The sequence below is a fragment of the Salvia hispanica genome, unplaced genomic scaffold (assembly GCF_023119035.1).
Source record: "Salvia hispanica cultivar TCC Black 2014 unplaced genomic scaffold, UniMelb_Shisp_WGS_1.0 HiC_scaffold_132, whole genome shotgun sequence".
NCBI classification, from domain to species: Eukaryota; Viridiplantae; Streptophyta; class Magnoliopsida; order Lamiales; family Lamiaceae; genus Salvia; species Salvia hispanica.
Genome location: NW_025951605.1, coordinates 25,485 through 34,378, shown reverse-complemented (window position 1 = coordinate 34,378; position 8,894 = coordinate 25,485). Strand labels below are relative to the sequence as shown.

At 39.0% G+C, this 8,894-nt stretch overlaps 2 pseudogenes; one reads left to right on the top strand and one right to left on the bottom strand.

The window, feature by feature from the left end:
- Positions 1-1,290: 1,290 nt before the first annotated feature.
- LOC125198252 lies at positions 1,291-2,562 on the top strand (annotated as a pseudogene).
- Positions 2,563-2,588: 26 nt separating this feature from the next.
- On the bottom strand, positions 2,589-6,464 carry LOC125198251 (annotated as a pseudogene).
- Between the last annotated feature and the right edge of the window lie 2,430 nt (positions 6,465-8,894).

The window sequence follows — 8,894 nt, the reverse complement described above, 5'->3', positions numbered from 1 at the left end:
TTAGAAACAAAAATTGGTGTCCTTAATTGCATTAAAAATATCTTTAATGTTTTTTTTCTATTGTTTTTTTTTTTCCCTTTATCACTATAATATGTTATAACTTTTTTTATTATATTTTTATATTTATTATTTGCATGTTAATATTTTTATCCCTCTTACTCTAATTTTCTAGCTCCATCCCCTTTCCCCAATTTATTAGTTAAAGAAAAAAGAGTCTAACCAAGTGAGTTGTTTTTTATCGCCCAAAAATGCTCTTTCCTGTTCCAAAATCAAATTTGGTCTTTAGGGCGAAATAATGCTCAGGGTGTTAGTCCTGGTTTTCCAAATAGTGACGAATCAAATTCAACACACATCGGCCCAATGCTTGAAATCAAGTCAAACTTTAAACGAGATGATACTAAAAAAAATTTAAAAATGATCTGTTAAGCCCAAAAGTTGGTGCTTAAAAATTTAGATATAATATATCTGAGTTCTAAATAAGCTAATGCTATGAGCTATGACATTATGCAAATATTTTCATATCCATCATTCTAAAAAATCGTATCGAATTCATCTTTTTTAAAAACCGCCATTTTTCAATAATTTCCATCGCATCATATCCATCATTCTAAAAATCGTATCGAATTCATCTTTTTTATATACCTTTTCTTTCAATAATTTCCATCTCATCCGACATTAAATTTGTATAGATTTTCACTTAATCTTTTTTTTCACCCCAAATTTTTTTGGAATTTGAAAACATATTTGAGAGAGATTTAATTTGTATTATCCCAACCAAAAATTAATATATCTCCCCCCGTCCCACAAAGTTTTCCCTTTTTTGTTTATACCAAAAAATTTTTCCATTAATCTTTCCAAAATAGACATTAAATACATCTCTCAATCTCCTCAATGTGGGATCCTTATTCCACTCAACCCTTAAATTTTAAAACAAATAAAATAATTTAAAATTCCCCGGCAAACCCCCAACAAAAATTTTGGAACAAGGGAGTAACTACTTAAATTGGTTAACATTATATTAGTAACTTGAACTGTGCCAAGAATTTAAAAAGGAACAAACAAAATTAATCAAAAAAATATTTGTATACAAATGGTTTAACCCGATATGATCATAAATATAATTTAAAAAAATAGTAATAAAACGTCTACGGAAAAATTAGTCCAAAACGCCCCAATCTCCACGGCAAATATGCTCAAATTTGATCATTCTATTGTTTTGCAAATGCAACATGAAAATGAGACATAAAAAAGCTCTAGTAGTATAAATACATGTATCCTTCAAACCTCAAATACACATTAAAACCAACATTCATCACAACAGTAAGAAAAATGGCTCTCTCAATATCAAAACTCTCGATTCTTGCCATCCTATTTTTGGCAACTTGGGGTTCAGCTTCCCGCCAACTTCCAAAACCGTCGATGATGGAGAGGCACGAGCGGTGGATGTTGGAGTACGGGCATGATGCGTAGGGCGAGGAAGAAAGGCGGCCCGCTTCGCTATATTTAAGAAAAATGTGGAGTTCATCGAGGCGTTTAATGCAGAGGGAACCCGGCCATACAAGGTCGGGATCAATGCGTTTGCGGACCAGACCAACGAGGAGTTCACAGCCGCTAGGAATGGACTCAGAGTGCCGGAGGTGTGCGAGGCTACTCCCTTTAGGTATGGGAATGCCACTGCTTTGCCATCTACTATGGATTGGCGGAAGGAAGGCGCAGTCACCCCTGTTAAAGATCAAGGCCAATGTGGTAAGTCACACTCACCCTCATCAATTTATTTAGGGATATTGGTCTTAAAAATTATTCGGCAAATTCTGGTATTTACCATAAACTTTGAAAATGGTTTAAAACATATAACAAACCATAAGATTGTGTGTCAATTTTCCACGATAGATCATTCTTCAAACCCAACAAGCATATAGTGTATTGTATGTCATGTTAGGAAGTTAAAACGACGTCGGTTTCATGTATAACATTCAGGGAGCTGCTGGGCATTTTTCAGTGGCAGCAACAGAAGGGATCAACCAGATATCAACAAGCAAGCTGATCCCCCTTTCCGAGCAAGAAATCGTCGACTGCGACAGAACAAGCCAGGATCAAGGCTGCGGCGGAGGATACATGGAAGACGCCTTCTCCTTCATCATCAAAAACAAAGGCATCGCCGCAGAGTCCACATACCCTACACCGGCAGTGACGACACCTGCAACAAGAGTGAGGAGCCCCCCGAGGCCGCCAAGATCTCCTCCTACGAGAAGGTGCCCGCGAACAGCGAGAGCCCCCTTTGCTCAAGGCTGTCGCCCATCAGCCCGATCCGTCTCCATCGATGCAAGCGGGATGGCCTTCCAGTTCTACTCTAGCGGTGTGTTTACGGGCGACTGTGGGACTGATCTTGATCATGGGGTCACTGCAGTGGATATGGGGAAGATCAACATGGGACTAAGTTTTGTGGTGAAGAACTCTTGGGGCAAGCTGGGGAGAAGAAGGGTATATCAGAATGGGGAGGGATGTTGCTGCTAAAGGAGGACTTTTGGGATTGCTATGGATTCTTCATACCCTGTTGCTTAACTTTTAAAGTGGGAAAGGAAATCTTATGTTTATAGACACAACCTATGTGTTGTGATTTGTACTTATTTTTTCTTTGTGTGAATGAAATTACAGAACAAAGATACATATATATATTATTGGATAAATGATACAACAACAAGCACATTGCACTTATTCCTATAGGAAGAAGACTACTCCTTTGTCTCAGAATTTGATCTCAATAGTCCATCTGTACATTTCCTCTTCTGGCAAGGGGAAAGGAGAGACTCACCAGCCCGTGGCAGATTCATAGTCGAAATCAGTCTCAGTGCCGCCTACAGTGCACTTCAATGGCCTCTGAGAAGAGTAGGCGCCAAAGCGGCCGGATCCCCTGACTTTGAGTGTAACGCTGCTGCTATCAGAGATGTTTGTCCACTGCTCCACAGCACCACCACTGTTGAACATGTCGAGTAGGCCCGATTGGGGTAAGGAAATGTCTGCTGTGATCTTCTGCTTTTGAGAAGAAAATGGTTAGTTTAACTTTTTTTTTGGGAGCTAACTTGCTACTTGCTAGCCATGTTATAGTTGATCTGCTTTAGGGAGAACTAACCTTGAGAGGGCAGATATGGTAGAGTTCATACTCGGAGAACCTTGAGCGTGACAGGAGGGACGCGCCTTTAGGCAGGCGGACTAACTCGCCAGATCTGTGCGCGTAGGCAATGGCATCACCATTCCAATCTGGTCCAGCAAGTTGGGCAATGTTATTAACGTCTATAGCTTGAACGATTTCAGTGAGCGTGCCGGGAGGCATCATGGATGCGTGTCTTTCTATCTTGCACCAGCCTGCACCTTGGCAGTTGAAGACGCCAACTACTCCTGAACACTTCTTGTTTGCATTCCAGATTTTGAGCAAGCTGACATGGTACTGGACATTGCCTCCCTGAAAACAGAGGACAGATAAAAAAAGAAATTTGGACAAGCTCGTGGCTCACAAACCTTGTTCCGGGTCTCTGGCTGGATCAACAAAGAGTAAGCAGTCGATTGTAGGTCGTCCAGGAAGTCAGTGGCGGGCCAAGAACTGACCCGTCAGAGGAAGAACCAACTTCTTCAAGAGCTCGGAAGTTGTGGTTACCGGGCTTGTCACTGTTTCAAAGAACAAGGATGAGATTTCACAGCACCAAATATAAAACTAATGTTGAAAAAGATTAAGAGGAGGAATAGCAAAATCACCCTCACATAAATTGAGCATCCTCCTATAGCTCTAGCTGCAGCATGAGAGCCAGCAGCAGTGGGTGCAGGCTCTGCACCAGCAGGAAAAAGTCAGCACTATTTTACCAAGTAATAAATGTGTTGAAGAAGAAGGCAGAAATACTGACATGAAACATATCCCAATCAGGCTGCATAAATTCTCCTAAGAAAACGGGTGTGTTACCGGAAGAAATGTGGATGGTGTGGGAAGCAGATCACGAGGGTAGCAATCGTCAGGCTTGACCACAGCAGTCTGTCTGGCGCTGTAGATTCCGTCATGTTGTGGCACATGCAAGATGCATCCGTTATCAGCAAGTTGCGAAGCAATGGAAGCTTGAGGGCCTGATGGTAGCTAACATACGAGTGAGAAACTCTGCCGCCATGGCCTCCAAGAGTCTCAATGATGTTCTGGACATCAACTTTAACTCCATCTACTCCACAGGAAGCCAAATACGATGAAGCTCATTGTAGAAATTGAACACTTTCTTTGGAGGCACAAGGCCCAATCCATGCACAGCAAGACTATCCATGACAATGTCTGGTTGGTTCCCTGTTACACCAGGAGACTGCACAGGATATGCCAAAGCAGTGTCGTAGTGTTCCATCCTGACCTTGCAGGCTGCACTCCACCCCTGTAGCAACTCCGCTAGAGCATGCCACACGTACACTTTAATCTGTAGTAGAAATAACAGAAAATTTACATTTAGTCCACAGCTCATAGTTATAACGAAAACTTCCTAGTCCACTAGGAAGCCATAATTATCCTCAAGTCATAACGACATATCTGCAGTAGAAAGACCAAGTTCAAGAACTTACTTGACATTGTGCTGTTCCTTGGCATCTTGCACAACATGTTTCAGACCTGAGTCCTGTTCTTCGATCTTTCCATTCTTTTTAAACTTAGCTGCTCTCTTTAATTCCTGTTAGTCGTTCGCAAACCTAAGAATGGAAGCAGTCACATATACGGATTAGGTTAAACTGAATCTTGTAGCTCTAAAAAGTGATGATAATTGCTAACATGGTTTGTTAAGCCAGCTTGAATCTTATCAAATTCCATAACAAACATCCGGTTATATTAACTGACTTTTCAATTGCAAGTTCTATGATATACTGAATGAATCTTATCAAATATTATTATGAACAGCCATAACACCCGACAGAGAACAGCCATGTGATTGTTCTGTGAGAAACTGAATTGAAATTTAATTGACATGGATTGAGTTAGTAGGTGTCTTACTGGGCCTTTCTGTACAACACAATTTGGATCATTCTTTGCCTCAAGCCAATCTGTTGCCAACCATCATCAATGATTAGGAAGCGTTGGTGGTGTACTCTCCTTTAGACAAGCTGCAAAATGAAATATGATTTCAGAATGTTATACAGATAACCCAACTTTTTATTTGTTACTTTATTATTTAGGTCCAAGAAATGCAGAAACTGTACCTCTCGAGCCCTTCTTCAACACCCTCAGCAGTGACATCAGTATAAAATGCATCCCACGTGCACTATTCATCCAAACCAGTCAAGGAGCAGGCAACTTCAAGGAGTCTAAAATGCGTTTATGCAAAATATTAGCATAGATATTATGTCTTTGGATTGGTCCTAAATGTTATATATACTCATCAGAACCTTTTTCTCTTTTTTACCTTTTTTTCTTCTCTCGGTGATGAAATGTTTGCATATGTTTCTCAACAGCTCTGTTTCACAAAGAACAAAAATTAATCTATCAGTGAATAACCATGCAAATACAACTCCCATAAGAGAAACAACGCTCTTTACTTGACAGCCTGATCGATGACTTCAAAAGGATTGAGCCCAGCGTGCATGTAAACTAGGTGAAGTCCTTGAATCCCAACTGCATTGTCTCCTGCAACAAACGACATAATAAACATGGTCATTCCTATCCTTTCAACTCTTTTTGTTTCATGGTTAATCCCCTTCAACCCAGTGAAGCCAACTATTATATGCATTTGATTAAAGGGAAAACTGATTTTTCCAACTTAGAGGTTTTGCCTTGGATAACAATCTATATGGTCATCCTACAGACCCTTAAATTTCCTTTTGTATGATGAATTGTCAACAGGCTGAAGAAATTGGCATAACAGAATGTATGTGGTCAGCAGGACATACGCCATCAATACACATATAGTTATCCCAGAGCTTTTGGGTGTCATGAACTACTCACCACTCGAGGCAAGATCTCCAGCTCACTTGTCATTGCCTTGAAGTGCTGCACGGAATGGCCCTTCAAGGATAGGCAGAAGAACAGTATAGATAGTCAGTATCTTCACCTTCACTAGCCCTGTTCCTCATGAGCATGAACTGAGTCTCCAGTGGAATATCTTTCCCACATGTTCCCATTCTCTGGGTCATCCACCAGAGCTTGAAACGAAATAAGCACATGAAGCGCACATCCCTGTTACAGAGGAAAATTAGATGACCATCATAGTAATGAAGTTTTTAATAAATTTCCTAAAGGAAATAAAATAACTAGTGTTTTTTTTTTTTCTATAATTAACTGCCACTCTTCTTTTATTAAGTAACTCCATATTTAATCAGTTGGTTTGAATATGCTTTAGAAAAAGCCAAAGATTAAGAGACATTAGTAGAAACAGATAGTCTAGTGCTTACTCCAAGACACCAACTGGGAAGACATGGAGACTTGCCATGGGAAGCCAGCACCACGAAAGCACCGGCGACGAGTCCTAGACCAGATCCTGGGGTAACCAATGTTTTCAGGAACCCCTGTGATTATGGTTTTCCCATGAATCACAAGGTTCCGGGCCGTTGACAGAGATATTGGGTGTAAATCCGTCATCTTTGTGCGTTTAAGGAGTGCTTCAGAATTTACTGCACATAAAGAAAGAACAAGCACAACTCAATTATCAATCTCCAACATCATCAATCAGATAGCCCAAATGAATTTCTGAGACTCTGTAATACTATCAGAATTACGTCACTGATACCAATTATGTGTAACAAGTCAAAAAGAAGATTGAATTAAGAAGTAATTTCAATTTTGAAAAAGAATACTAGCATCTTTGAACTAAAGATGACATACAGATCTGTTAGATCCCACTTTCAACTTTTACTGCGACTTAAATAACCTTGTGGTTTGCTTAGTCCGTCCCTCCTTTCTCTACTCTATCTCCCAATATACAAACTCAACAAAGAAAAAAATGTTTGTAGCTGGAAGTTCCTATACAAATAGAAGCGAAACACAATGAAAAGCAAGAGTCTAAAACAGCACTCTAATTAACAGATCCTACTTGATCGATGTAGTTACTCACAATCACCAGATTGGCATGAACAACAACCAAACGTAATTAATTGTGTGTGTATCCATATTTCTGTAGGTTGAGATATTTGAATGGTAATTACTAACTAGAAACAACGCATTTACAAAACATAATAGATATCCTAACCAACTCGATAGAATTACAGGCAGATATAATCAATTCATAGTCGAGCTTCAACTTGTATCCTGTAACAGAGCTATCCAAGAGCAGACGGCAGATGCAAATATCAAAAAATACGGTGAACATAAAACACGAAAAAAGCACAGTATGAAATCACCTCCAAATAAATTCGAATTCTCGCGTCCATAATCGTACAGCACAATTCAGACGTACTACCGTACTGATCCGCATATACGATCGGGGAATCATAATTCATAGATGGAATGGAAGGTAACACATAATTATTTGCACTAAAATTCCGTGAAAAAAAGGTCTAAGATGATCAACAGAAGTAGCTGAAATTCAAAAATGACATGAGCAAAAGTAAAAGTAAAACAAAAGAAGTTCCAGCAAACACTAAACGTACACTCTTCAGTATCCTTTAATCCGGCTCCAACCAGATCAAATTCTCCGTGGAAGATGCGTTTCCGTTTCCAGAGGAGAAAGAGATTCGAAAATAGGAAGCACACTGACAGCTCAGCAGAAGCGCACCCAGTAAGGAATGCAGCCTTCACGCTAGAGATGACGGAGGTCAACTGAAATGCACCACGCGCTCGCAAATGCTTATACAATGGGGTGCGAGTTTGAAGGAGGAGCTACTCGGCTTTATATAGATTTGCAGCACATCTGCCGGTATGTTCCCATAATGCGGGAGGGGAGACACGTGGCTCCACTAGTGTATCACAGGGTAGAGCCAGTCATTCAGTGCTGCATAGTGATAGTGCAAACTGCAAAAATTTGGTTGTTACATACACCAAACTAATAATGGCCAAATTTTCTTTCTATCTTTCTTGGATAAGGAGATTGGAAAGTGTCTTGAAAACTATAAGTATGCATATAACTTTTGTTTTTGGTTTAATTAAAAATCAATCTTTACAAACACTTCATGTTATCTCATGGATTTTATTAATAGGGTGAACTTCAAATTTAGTCTATGGAATACTATTTGGATTTTCTATAAATACATTAATTTTAAATTTAGTATTTGGAATATATATTTGGTTATTTGCCGGCCAGGATGAGGAAGGGGACCTTCCGCTCCAGCCCGCCCTGCGCCAGGAGGGCCACCCCTGTGATCAAAGGGTTGGTCACAGTATGCGAAGGCCCCTCCTCCTCCGCCCATAATTACGATTTAAAACTATGATTTTTCTATTCTTTTTTTCACATGATTGGATGCGGGTGTGTGTATCCGAGTGTAAGAGAGATAGGTGAAGAAGATGATGATATAGAATTTAGTAAAATTTAATTAAATCAAAATAATGTAGTTTTGATTGCCACATTGTCACATCATTTTGATTTTTTATTTTGAGAAAAAATCAGAAAATAAAATTCATATTCAAAAATTAAAATTTAGCAGCAAAATTTAAAAAAAGTTGAAAGTTCGTATATTTAAGGGATGATCAAGAACTAATTAGTAATCTCAAATAAGATCTAAATTTACCATTGAAAAACAATGATGAAATAAGTATATGAATTATATTTTTAATTAAGAAATTATTAAATAAAATTGACGATTTTAAGTAATTCCCTCTCATTAAAATCATCTTAAAACTTTAAATTATGTAACTCTTTCGATTTAAATTATTTTTTCGCAAAAAATATATCAAATTAAAGATAATTTTATAAGGATTCCAACGAGATGTCAATTGCATATGTTCGACGACGTCG